General features: G+C 44.3%; 1 protein-coding gene across 1 annotated transcript in view; it reads left to right on the top strand.

Moving 5' to 3' along the window:
- Positions 1-4,358: 4,358 nt before the first annotated feature.
- Positions 4,359-13,802, top strand: part of PLAC1 (placenta enriched 1) — a 169,407-nt gene continuing 159,963 nt past the window's right edge. The window contains exon 1 of the mRNA XM_030934014.1: positions 4,359-4,560. The gene's annotated coding sequence lies outside the window, so the exon portion shown is untranslated. The remainder of the gene's footprint in view (positions 4,561-13,802) is intronic.

Genomic DNA, 13,802 nt, shown 5'->3' with positions numbered 1-13,802 from the left:
CCCTGAAGATTCTTTTCCTCCCTCTGTGATTGCATCAGCCTCACTCTCCCCTCCTTGTCTGTGTTATCCATTCTCCTTTTATCCATGCTCACTTTTAAATCAGTTCATTCAAACACCATAAGCATCTGCCTTCAGCGAATTAACTGCGATTTGGTTCAAAGTTCAATCAAAAGGAACCAGAATAAAGGAATAGAGTGGACTTTCCTTTCGGCACCCCCACCTGACTTCCCATAAACCAAACTGGCTTTTTCGTAGACTTCAGCATGGTTAGAGCTTCCACATCTTTCTAACTGCCCGTGCAATGTCAGGAGGAAAGGTAATGGAGCACACCACTAGAATGTTGGGGATCAGTGGTGCTCCCAATCAGGGACAGGTGCATTAGCACACACATACTTCCTGGCCTCTCCCCTGGTCCCTGTCCAGAACTCCAGCAAGCTAATCACAAGGAAACTGTGTGTGCCTGAATGTTAGGAGTGAACAGGCAGGTGACTTGCTTCAGAATTAGCCTGCAGCATCTCTTTTTCTAGCTGCCATCCAGTATTAGATGTGGTAACCACACCAGTTAACACCCCGGGTCGGCTTGGGATTATGAATGGAAGGAAGGGAGATCCCCATGCAAGCAAGCAGCTGTCCCTTTGCTTAATTATTGGGATCCACAAGTCCATCCCTATTGCCAGGGCTTCAGTGTCGAGATGATGAAATAGGTGATTAAGGGACTTGGAGGCCAGTCCACATTGCAGCTTTGTCTGAGTGTTCCAACGACAAGTGTTATTAGTCCACTAATCATAACATTGCCTGCAGTGGAATTTCCTTGGGAAGGAATGGGGCAGCGCTTCCATGCCAGAGGGCTGCGCAGCATGAAAATACTAACACATCACAATTGGCTGTTCTGTGGGAAGACGATTCCAACATCCAATTCAGGAAATAGGTCACCGGGCTGCTAGATGCACTGCTATTTTGATTTACTTCCTTAGACTCTTGCAGTCTTCATAGACTTCTCTCTGGGTAGAATCAATCTCCTCCAACTTACTGGCTTCTAGGTGCCACATGAGGAAAGATGCAAGCAAGTTCTGAAAACAGAGGCATGGATTTCTTGTGATCAATCTTGTGGTGTCCTGGTGTCCACTTGCTTCCAGAATCAAACACAATGCCCTTTGGGATACTCCTCACCTTGACCTCTTTCAGGGGAGCTTCCCAGAGGTCTGGGGCCATGGCTTTTAGGAGCCTGCAGCTGTGCCTGCCAGACAACAAATGTTTAGCGAGAGGTTGAAGAGATACAAACGGGTTGAAGGGCGCCAGAGCCTTCTCAGTAATGAGCATAGCAAAGCTTCGATTTCCAAGGATCTTGGGAGGACAAGATGTACTCATTTGGAGTATCACACTGCCAGGGCTGTTTGTACCAGCTGTCGGGTTCAGAGACCACCCTGTTGGTGGGGTCAGGGGCCCAGCCAACCCTTTCTTTTATTCTATACCTCTGGTCACTTGGGCCTTAAGAAGCAGGAGTCGGAGCAGGGGGGCGGTTTGGGGCTCTGTCACCAAGCAGCTGCTTCTTGCCTGGATCAGTCTAGAGTTCCCCCTGATTTTTCCTAAACCCAAGCAGTTGTCTACTGCCTTGGAGTGTCAGCAAAGGGTATTGTGGGTCCATGGTATTTGCAGATTTCATATCAGGCAAAAGCTTATATTTCCCTTTTCTTCTTCTTCTTCTTTTTTTTTTTTTTGAAACGGAGTCTCACTTTGTCACCAGGCTGGAGTGCAGTGGCACAATCTCAGCTCATTGCAACCTCTGCCTCCTAGGTTCAAGCAATTCTCCTGCCTCAGCCTCCCGAGTAGCTGGGACTACAGGCGCTCACCACCATGCCCAGCTAATTTTTGTATTTTTAGTAGAAACAGGGTTTCACCATGTTGGCCAGGATGGTCTCGATCTCTCAATCTTGTGATCCGCCTGCCTCGGCCTCCCAAAGTGCTGGGATTACAGGCGTGAGCCACCATGCCTGGCCCCTTTTTTCTTTTTCTTTTTCTTTCTTTTTTTAAGGTAGTCAGTTTATCTGACATTGGGGACTCTGAACTTACCCACTGCCCACTTTTTGTTTTTAGCCTTTCAACTACTGGGTAATTCTGGATTTATAACCTCTTTCTTGGTGCGCAGAGGCATATTATATTATGTTGGGGCATAAATTTTCGGCTTCAGCTCACCTGTCCAGAGATGCCATCCCAAGGCAGTCTTTTAGGAGATGAGGAGTTGTACCTGTTGAGATACCATCGGAGAGTTTGAAGAGGTATCTTGCTGAGTAAGACCAAAGGGTGTTCTCTCTTTCTCTCTCTCTCTCTCTCTCTCCCCCCTTGTCTTTCTTGCTTTCTCTCTCTCTTCCCTATTAGCTATGACCTATATCAGCAAATAGGAAAGGGGAATCTTTGTGATAAACTCCTCCTGACAAATCCATTTCTTTGGGCTCTGGACTTGAGAAGAGCTTTACTGCCTTTTAAAATTCTAAGTACTCTGTTAAACACTATTTCGACCCTCTAATTCTTTCTCCAGTTCTTTTGTTTTGTTGTTTTTTTTTTTTTTAAACAAATCTTTAGAGCAGAGGTTGTCACACTTAAGTAAGTGGAGTAGAATTTATAGTCACTGCAGAACAACCACATAGTTATTGCATATACTGCAGAGACAAGCAAAAGATATGAGACAAAATTCACAAGAGCAAGCACCTCCAAGTTATCCAGCAGCCAGTAAGGTTACAGAGGTTGCTACTGGTTACAGAGGCTCTGATGGGAGCTGGGCCTGAATTTGATCCCCAGCTGTGCTCCTTAGAGCCGTGGCACTAGGCAGGTTCCTGAGCCCCTGCTTCCTACCCTCCAGATGAAAACAAGAGTTCTTAGTGCAAAAGGGTTGGGAAGGTTAAATGAGAAAATATAGGTGATACGCTTTCTCAGCCCAATCCTGGAAATTAGTAAAATGGTCACAAAATGGTGACTTTACTCATTATGAAAATCATCTCCTTGGCTTTGTAGTCCCATTTCCTGTTTAATAGCAACTGAAATAGCCACAGGAGCCACCACCCCCCATCTGAGTCTGGCTATTTTCGAGGCTCCATTTGGAAGGGGATGGCCCCAGCAGTCCAGGGGGTGGGAGGTGGTGGGGAGGGAGGCATTATTCTCTGGGTTGCAGCTGTGGCAGCAAGTACAGTATCCCCCACATGCCAGATGAATCAAGCTGAGGGCCAGATCTGGGCTGTGGGCCAGAGGTTCCCCACCCTGATTTATAGCGTGGACAGAGATGTGGGTGTTTTGTGAATATATTTTGATGATGATAAAAAAAGAGAGAGGGGAGGGAACGCCATTCCTTAAAAATGTGCTGAGGGAGGGAGGTTCAGACCTATCTTCGAGATTAGAGCAGCCTGGCTGTTCGCGGTAGCAAGTCATTAGAAAGAGGCCCATGGAAGAGCAGCCTGTGAGAGGCCTTGAAACACAGTGAATTGTGAATGAGGCCCCTGTATGCCAGCCATTGGGGGCAGATTAGGCTTGCTGTCCCCTCTGCAGGTGTGGAGTGGGGGACTAAGCCTGCATTTTAACTCCTGCAGGTCCCAAGAGCAGAGAAAGGGAGCACTGGGCCTGCTGAGCCGTGGGGAGCCCCCTGGCCCCATGCGTTCCCAGTGCTAATAGTTCTCCCGAAACCAGCAAGGCTTTGCCTTTGAGATCAGGCCTAGGTCATAACCAATGTAGTGAGGACAATAGGCTAAATGTGGAAGTTCGCCCTGGATGGAGTTTGGAGAAAACTCATGTGGAGGATTCATTCTGAACCTTCAACCTAACACATTTGAGAGGGCTGGCTGAGCAGCGGATGGGAGTTGTGGCTCCCTCCAGAATGTTCCCTTCCCAAACAAGGCACAGCTAGGCACAGACCTCCTTGTTTTACTCGTGGGATGTCAGGCACAGTTGTCCTGGTTTACTGTATTTCATCCAGGAAAGAACTTCAATCAGGTTTCCTAGGACCCATATAGATCTTTGAAGACAAGAGATTTATTCCCCAGAGGTAAGGCCACTAAACAGACAGGGTCCTAAAGCTTGCAGTTCATAAAATCACATCGGTCTGCAAACATTTTTTTTTTCCTAAGGGAAGGGCAGTGAACGCTCTCATGCCAACAGCCTGCAGTATCTGACAAGTACAATCTGGTTTTTTTCCCTCTCACCTCTCACTGCTCCCAGCTTTGAGCCTTATGTTCAAACCAGGCCTCATCCTCATCCCTAGCACCCCTGCCAACCCACCCTGCTCAGATTTGCCTTTAAGCTTTTGCTCCATCTGGAATCCTCTTGCCCTTTGAGGATCCAAAGCCTTTGTCCTTTCACATGACCAGTTCTCTGAGGAAACAGCCCTAGCTATTCCTGAGGCCCCCATTACTGCCTGACCAAGGGCTTTGGGGCACATACTGCCTGTGTGTCCATCCTCATGAACTCCAAATCTCCCCACTACTCCAGACGACAAAGAAAACAAGACTGACAACGAAGTCTGAAGGAGAAAGGCAAGTATCTTTCTGCTGGACTGGCCCTCAAGACCTAGCACAAGTGAGTTTTTGGAGTTTTTTCCTGTGGTTTTTGTGTTTATGTATATGCTCACCTCTTTTCTGTGTTCACTTCACTGAAACACAAATCCACCACACCCATAAGGCCAACCCTGGGTTACTTTTTGAGCCTGCAGAGATTTCCCCCAACAGACAAAACTTCTAAGCCCCGGAAGTTCTCTGTTTTATATCTAGGATGTGAACTAAGACTCTGTGAGAGGGGTTCTGGTCTATATCACTCGGGGCTGCCTCCTTCAAGGGATGGTGAGAAGCCCCCGGAAATGAAATAAAATGGTTTCTCAGCCTCTTCCTTTTGAATTTCCCATTTCCTGCCTCAGGGCTCAACAAAGGACTCGCGTATGAGGGGTGTGTGAGTGTGTGTACCATGGCAGGAGAAGGCACACAGGATCCTTGTTGTTCATTCACTTTTCCTGGGAGGGAACAGCAGTGGGTGTCTACTCCCAGCAGTATTAGGGAGCAGTGGTGTGGGCCTCTCGCCATCTCTTTTCCCAGCTTGCTGGGAACCTATTTTACTCCAAGGCTGGTTAAGTAACCACAAAGTTGCATCTCTGGCTTCTCTAACTACCTCCTACTCTCCACTTGATGCCCACAAAAACAATGTGTTCAGCTGATGCTTGGGTAACATTGTACATATTCCTAGCAAGGACACTGGACATATTCCTTGCAGATAAGGAAGGTAGGATCCGTTCCTGACTCAGGAGGCTGATGTTTCATTCTAATAAAGCTCAAGGTTTCTCCTTGCCCACAGTGGTGCTTTGTGATAATCTGGCAACAGCCAAACCTCAGTCACTGCTTTGAATGGCCCTATCTCAGCATTTAAGAGCATTTTCCAGGGACTGACCTTCATAAAGATTGGGTTTTCTTTGAGATCCTGTTAAAAAATGGAGTAAGCATTGTGAGCACATGCTCATCACAACCCAGGGAACAAACTGTTGGCGAGGAGTGTAGTAGAGCCCACATACAGACCAAATGCATTAATTATGAATGGTTCTTATCTTGTGATTAAAACAGATCTGGCAGGCCTGGAACTTGGCAGCCCTTGGTTAGCTATTAGTTCTATGCTACTGTACCGGCTGGGCAGTCATAAAACTGTATCTCTTTGAAAAATGATCCATCATGTAGAATAGCCTCCTCTGCACCCATTAGCTCAAATTGATATGACTTGATGGCCCAGTCTTGGGCTTCTTAGATACTGGATTTAATTTCTGTCTGGAGCTTTAGGAAATCTGGAGGAAGGGACGCAAGGGCTGCATGCAGTGAGGTAGGGTCAGAGGATGTATGCACCAGCCCCCCACCTCCATCTACACCACTCCCCTTCCTGCTGGAAAGCATCCCTCTAGTTCATGTTGCCGTTGTGTGCCCCCGCTCTGTCAAGCCCTGTTAAGGAATTAACTACAAGTTGGAAGTTCATTGGTAAGATCCTGGGGCATGACTTGCAGGTGCAATCACAGCTTACTGCAGCCTCAACCTCCTGGGCTCAAATGATCCTCCCACCTCAGCCTTCCATGTAGCTGGAACTACAGGTGTTTGCCATCAATCCTGGGTAATTTTTTATACTTGTACATTGACAGGAGTCTCAAGGAGGCAAAAGCCCCCAAGGATGGAGGCCATAGTGCTGGGATAAGAACTCATAGGGTAGATATTTTTGGACTGAGTCTTATCAGAAGACACTGTGGGAATTTCAGGGATCAGAAGGGTGTGATTGGGAAAACAGGGGCAAAGCTTCCCAATGCCCCGGAAATCCCACCAAATAGACCACACTGAGTCTCCAATCAGATGGTGCCAATCTTTCTGCTCCACCCCGGCAGTAGTAGGCTTACGATATTGCTAGATAGCATTCATGAAGTTCCAGATAGGCCAAGTACTTTTGCAAGTTCATGAGCAGGCCCCTAGGGTAGTCTAGTTTGTAGTCTAGATGAGAAGGCTGTTGCTAATGCTTGAATGGGCTTTTATTTGATTATTTGATTTAAATGTCTCAAACATGGAGCAAGGACCTAATCTATTGACAAAAACATAAATTTGGGAATCAAATTCAACTACTGCTCATTTATTCACCTTCAAAAGTTGAGCATTTTATATTGAGCATTAAATCTGTGCCAGGCACAGTGAAAAGCATTCATGTGACAGGTAGGTACAATTATATCCCCATTCTATAGAGATACAAACTGACGCTTGGGCATATTCATCTCGATTGCACAGCTCTAAAGTAGTGGCGCTGGAATTAAAAACAGTGTAGCACAGAGCATAGGTTGTGAAGTCAGGCTGCAGGAATATTCATATTCTTATAGATAGATGTGTAAAACTAAGGGATGTTTCTTTTCATAAGTGTTCTCTGGAGGAGCTCTCAGCCTCACGTGGGAAAATAGCTCTGTCACTCAGAGGAGAGCTTTAGGAGGAGGACACAGGCGTGGGTACCGTCAGCATATAGAAGGCAAGTGAAGCCAAGGGAGATGAGAGGAAGGGCCAGAAAGACTTGCTCCAGGTCATACGACCATCAAGGACAGAGCCAAGCCCAGGCAACAGCACTTCACCCATTGCCGTTTCCTTCAGCTGCAACTTCCATACCAAGAGGCGACTCCATCCTTTCCTTGTCCCCTCAAAAATGGTAACATTTGTCTATTGCAGCATACAAGCTCACACCTTTCTCTCATATGGAGCTTTCAGGTCCTCATGTGCTTGTGCTTTCCTCCCTGAATCAGAGTGCATCTTCATGTGCTGTCCACATGTGTACGACAAAACTATCTCTCTGGGGCCGGGTGTGATGGCTCACACCTGTAATCCCAGCACTTTGGGAAACTGAGGCAGGCGGATCACTTGAGGTCAGGAATTTGAGACCAGCCTGGCCAACATGGTGAAACCCCATCTCTACTAAAAATACAAAGTTAGCCGGGTGTGGTGGTGCACGCCTGTAATCCCAGCTACTTGGGAGGCTAAGACAGGAGAATCACTTGAACCTGGGAGGTAGAGGTTGCGGTGAGCCGAGATCAAGCCATTGCACACCAGCCTGGGCAAGAAGAGTGAAACTCCGTCTTGAAAAAAAAAAAAAAAAAAAAAAAAGAAACAAAAAACACCTATCTCTCTGGAACAAAAAACACCTATCTCTCTGGAAAGAATATCATAATGGCATATATGCTCTTTTCTGGGCCTTTGTTTTGGAGGACAAGAATCTTAAGCCAAAGGAACAAATCCCTAACAGTGGAATTTCAGGCATCAGCCAGCAGGTGGGTGGGTTAATAAAGAGAGATTGAGAGAAGGCACCGTTCTGCCACTCCTGAAATCATACACCTGGCTCTGAGTTTCAGTCCCCTGTTTGGAAACCATAGCTAGAAAAGTCTCAGCGGCCCCTGACATGGTCAAATGGAAAGTGCATGGGCTCTGGAGTCAGACTGTCTGGGGTCGTGCTCTAGCTCTGCTACTTACTAGCTGTAGGACCTTTCATAAGTTACTCACTGCGTGGTGCCTCTGTTTTCTCATTCTATAAAACAAGATAAGAATAGTACATAATTCACAGGGTTCTTAGGTGGGTGAATCTAGATGACTTGAATACATATAAACACTTAGCGGAGTGTCTGTGTGCCGGGCACAATGGGAAGCACTTAATGAATAGTATCTAATCTTATCATTTCTTTGCTAAAGCTACCTCTTCTTTTAGGTCCCTTAACTAGGTAGGTCACTTTAGAGAAACTCAATTCAACTGGAATTATTGAGTGTCTGTTGTGTGCCTAGCACTGTGCTGGGGACACTGTGAGGAATACAGGAGAAATCTATGAAGGAAGAACTGTTCTCAAGGAGCTTTTTAGGCAGGTTGTTTTGAGCTTCCTCCAAGGGCCCAACTAGCAGCCACGTGGAGAGGCCCATGACTCTTCCTTACATAGTAGCATAGCAAGGGGTTTAAACTCATGGGCTCTGCAATCAGGCAGGCATATCGTCTCTGCCTCCTGACTGAGGTGTGATGTTGGGAAAGGTACACTACCTCCCTATTTCTCAGTTTCCTCATCTATAAAATGTGCATCATAATTACATCTTTATACATTGTGTACCCATCAACACGGATTTATAATTATTGATTTATGCAATTGTCTTTTCAATCGGATAAGAAAAAAGGGAGTTTCAAAATACCTTAAAATCTTTAACATTTACCTTTAAATATTAAATTTACTGGTGTTCTTTTCTTTCTTCCTGTGGATTCAAACTACTATCTGGTATCTTGTCATTTCAGCCTGAGAGGTTCCCTTTATCATTTCTTGTAGTGAAGATCTCTTAGCAACAAACTTTCACTTTTTGTCTAGCTGGGAATGCCTTCATTTCTCCTTTATTTGAAACAGCAGTTTGATTGGGGATAGAATTTTTGGTTGACAGTTGTTTGCCTTTCAGTACTTTGAATATGTCATCACACTGGCTTCTGGTCTTCATGGTTTCTGATGAGAAATCAACTGTTAATTTTATTGGGGGTCTTTTGCATGTGATGAGTCACTTCCCTCTTGCTGCTTATAAGATTCTCTTTGCCTATGGCTTGTCACAGTTTGATTATGACATATCTAGATATAGACATTTTTGAGTTTATCCTACTTGGAGTTAGTGGTGCTTTTTGGCTGTGTAGGTTAATGTTTTTCATCCAATTTAGGGAGATTCTGCCTATTATTTCTTCAAACATTCTTTATACTCCTTTCTTCCTCTCCTCTCCTTCTGAAACTCCCATTAAGTGTACATTGTTATGTTGGATGGTGTCCCACAGGTGTCTGAGGCTCTGACATTTTTCTTCATTCTTTTTTCTTTCTGTTTCTCACACTGGATAATATGAATATCTTCAAATTTGCTGATTCTTTCTTCTACCCATTCAAATCCGCCATTGAACATCTTTAGTGAATTTTTCACTTTGGTTATTATATTTTTAATTCAAAAATTTCTATTTCATTGTTTTAAAATAATTTCTATTTATATTTTCTATTGAGATACCACTCTCATATTTTAGTTCTTTAGACATGGTTTCCTTTCACTCTTTGAACCTATTTGAAATAGCTGATTTAAATCTTTGTGTGAAAAGTCCAATGTCAGGCCTTTCTCAGGGACAATTTCTATTGATTGTTTTCTTTTCCTGTGTATGGGCTATTTCTTTGCAGATCCCATATGTTTTTTGTTGAAAACTGGGCATTTTGCATATTATAAGGTGGCATCCTGGAAATCAGATTCTCTGTCCTCCTGAGGGTTTGTTGTTGTTGCTGCTTGTTGTAGTAGTTATTTGTTTAGTGACATATTCTGTTTGAACTTCTACCAGAGTTGGCTGGCCCTATCTCGTAGCTACAATTTGCAAAGTATAACTCCCCCTACTGTTTGCTTTGGCTGCCCCACAACTCTTTTGATGAAACTTAAAGCCAGTCATTAAGAGAAGCGAGATATAAATATGAAGCTTGTCTTGATACCTCTTAGATCTTCACGAGCAACCTCTGTTCAAGTAACTCATAAATTACAAGGCAAATCAGCATTCATTATCTGCCTTTATGTCAGAATGAGAAAAAAAAATGAGAGATTTACATGGCATGCAAGAAGATCCCATTCCACTCTTCTATGAGGCGTTAAAGGCTCCCTTTTAAGTGAAATAAGCCACAATCCAGAAGGAGAATGGAAATCCATGTCACTTGAGAGAGATGCCCCTAGCCCTTTCCTTCTATTTGCAAGCCTCCCTACTTTTGAGGGAGGGGGAGCACACCCCTGCTAACCGGAGTTGTCTAGGTCCTGTTGTGTAACCAGAGACAGGGGTGCCTATGTGAGGCTGTCTCTCCACAGCAAAGGAGGCAGCCTTAGGAAATTGGGAGGTAATCAGAGACTGGGCCAGAAGGACTGGTAACATAGCCCGAGGAGCATGGGCAGAGTTTCTCCAGCATGATGGGGATAAGGAGGAGGGAGAGAAAGGGGGAAAGGGAGATAGGCAATGGGATAAAATATGGTCAGTAAATTCTGTGACACTAGGGCAGGCTTAGAGCAATGGGTAGTTTGCCTTTCCCGACTCCATATTTTCACCAGGAAGTTTTTTTTGTTTTGTTTTGTTTTGTTTTGTTTTTTAAGACAGAGTCTTGCTCTGTCGCCAGGCTGGAGTGCAGTGGTATGATCTTGGCTCACTGCAACCTCCACCTTCTGGGTTCAAGCAATTCCCCTGCCTCAGCCTCCCGAGTATCTGGGACTACAGGCACATACCACCATGCCCAGATAATTGTTTGTATTTTAGTGGAGTCAGGGTTTCACCATGTTGGCCAGGATGGTCTCGATCTCCTGACCTCATGATCCGCCCGCCTCAGCCTCTCAAAGTGCTGGGATTACAGTTGTGAGCCATAGCACCTGGCCAGGAAGTGTTTAATATTGTTATTTTGTTCTTGAAATATTCCTTAAGCATCAACCTTATACATTCATTCAACAATTATGTACCAAGTGTCAGGCACTAGAAATACTGAGATGAATAAAACAGGTCCTGATTATAAGGGAAAGTAATGTATAGAAAATTACAGTAGTGTGAGAGCAGGAGTGTGACTGAGGGAAGGCCAGGGAGCTGGATCTGAAAGGAGACCCCTCACTCCAGCTTGGAGTAGGGGTAGGAAATAGAATTTGTAAGGCTTCTAGCAGGAGGTAATACTTGAGATGAATCTCTAACGATAAAGCTCAATAAATTTGTCAACATCATTGGCCAAAGGGAGTGTGCGAGGGTGCAAACATCCTAGCGAGAAGGAACAGAAGCCAGAAGGAGCTTCTGGTATATTCTGATACATTCTGAGATGGAAAAATAGCTTTGGAAGATGGACATAGGGTGTATGGAGGGTTCCAGAGGAGATTAGATTAGAAATTTAAATAAAGCCAGATCATGAAATGCCCTGCGTGTTTTTTGTTCGTTTTGTTTTTTGAGACAGTCTCACTCCATCACCCAGGCTGGAGTGCAGTGGTGTGATTTCAGCTCGCTGCAACCTCTGCCTCCTGGGTTCAAGCTATTCTCCTGCCTCAACCTCCCAAGTAGTGGGGATTACAGGCACCCGCCACCACACCCGGCTAATTTTTATATTTTTAGTAAAGACAGGGTTTCACCATGTTGGCCAGGCTGGTCTCGAACTCCTGACCTCAGGTGATCCACCCACCTGGGCCTCCCAAAGTGTTGGGATTACAGGCATGAGTCACTGTGCCTGGCACGCCCTGCATGTTTTAAGGAGGCATCTGTGCTTTATCTTGAAGGTTATGAGGGAGTCAACAAAGGATTTCACAGGGGAATGACCAAGATCGTATAGTAAGGCAGTTAAGAGTGCAGAATCTATGTATCAGTGACGTTCAAAGTGTAGTTCAGGTACCAGCAGTCTCAGTGTCACTGGGAACTTGTTAAAAATGCAAATTCTTGGGCCCCATTCTAGACCTACTGAATCAAAAACTAGAGATAGGCCCCAGTCATCAGTGTTTTAACAAGCTCTCCAGGTGACTCCAATGCGTGCTCAAGCTGGAGAACTACTTCCCTACACAGACCACCTAGGTTGGAAGCCTAGCTCTCTCACTATATAACCTTGGGCAAATTCTAAACTCCAGTGAAGAGAGGGGGTAAGGGGAGGGGACAGGAAGTGAGGGAATGCGTGACACTAAACTAAGACCCACAGGCCATATAAACATGGTTGGTCATCCAGAAGGAATCTGAGTGACAGTGACATTCATGATAATAGCTCACAATTATTAAGAGCTTACTGCAGACCGGGTATTATTCTAAGAACTTTCCAGATATTAATCTACTTAATCCTTACAACAAATTTATAATCCTATTTTTCAGCTGAGGAAACGGGCTCAGAAAGGTAAAAATATGGAGTGATGTGGAGAGATGTTTATAATTAAAGTGGGAATTGTTTTTTTTTTTTTTTGGTGTTTTGTTTTGTTTTTGAGACAGGGTCTCACTCTGTCACCCAGGCTGGAATGCAGTGGCACAATCACAGCTCACTGCAGCCTCGGCCTTCCAGGCTCCAGCCATCCTCCCACCTGCCTCCCAAGTAACTGGGACTGCAGGCACACTCCACCATGCCCAGTTAATTTTTGTATTTTTTTGTAGACATGGGGTTTCGTCATCTTGCCCAGGTTGGTTTCGAATTCCTGGGCTCAAATGATCCTCCCACCTTGGCTTCCCAAAGTGCTGGGATTACAGGCATGAGCCACTGCACCCAGCCAAGTTTTGTTTTTATTGAAAGAAAAAACCCATAAATCATGGATATATGCATGGAAAAAGACTGGGAGGAAATAGCCCAACATACTCATTGTGGTGGTGCAATTGCAGGCATTTTTAATTTCTTTTTTGTAGTTATCTTTGTTTTCCAGAATTTCTATAAAAAGTTTATATTGCTTTTGTAATCAGGGAAAACACCCTTTTGAAAAAGAAAATAAATTGAACACGTGCACTTGAGGAAGATGTGAGCATCCTCTCAGTGCACAATGCAGACCCACAGAAAGAAAAATGCACCCTGCTTGTCGCTATTTCATGCAAGAGGATTCTGAGGGACTTATCACATTGGCACGCAGTGAGGGAACTGGTGGAGGAGTTTCTCTCGGGTCTCAGAACTGGGAAGAGCTATAGTGATTTGCTTTTTATCTTATAGTCACTGTTACTCATGTAACTCAATGATCTTTCAACTATTTTTTTTTTGCCTGAGACTTCCTTGAGATTTTTAAACTTTTTGTTTCAAAGTAATTTTAGATTTACATGAAAGTTGGAAAAAAATCAGTGGAGATAGATAGTTCCTTAACACCCTTCATCCAGCTTTCGCTAATGTTAACTGAGTTAACCATAGCACCATTTCCAGATCAAAACTAGGAAATCCACAATGGTACAATAATATTGACTAAACCATAGAGTTTATTTACATTTTCCCAGTCTTTTCCACTAATGTCTTTTTTTCTGTTCCAGAAGTCAGTCTAGGATCCCACCTGATATTGCATTGTCATGTCTCATTATCCTCCTTCAATTTGACAGTTCTTCAGTCTTTGTCTTTTGTGGCTTTGACACTTTTTAAGATCCTGGTCAGCTACTTTGTAAAATGTCCCTTGAATTAGATTTGTTTTATGTTTTTTTCATGATTAGATTGAGGTTACAGGATTTTTGAGGGAAATATCAGAGAAGTGATATTATGCCATTCTTAGCACTCCCTGGTCTTTTAATAACTGTGTCCCCTTAAACATTTTTATCATGCAATTTTAAAATTATAAGCGTAAATGGTTGCA

This window comes from Rhinopithecus roxellana, chromosome 7 (assembly GCF_007565055.1).
Source record: "Rhinopithecus roxellana isolate Shanxi Qingling chromosome 7, ASM756505v1, whole genome shotgun sequence".
NCBI lineage: Eukaryota > Metazoa > Chordata > Mammalia > Primates > Cercopithecidae > Rhinopithecus > Rhinopithecus roxellana.
Note: the sequence above shows the minus strand (reverse complement) of the source record. Positions and strands in the feature narration are given on the sequence as shown.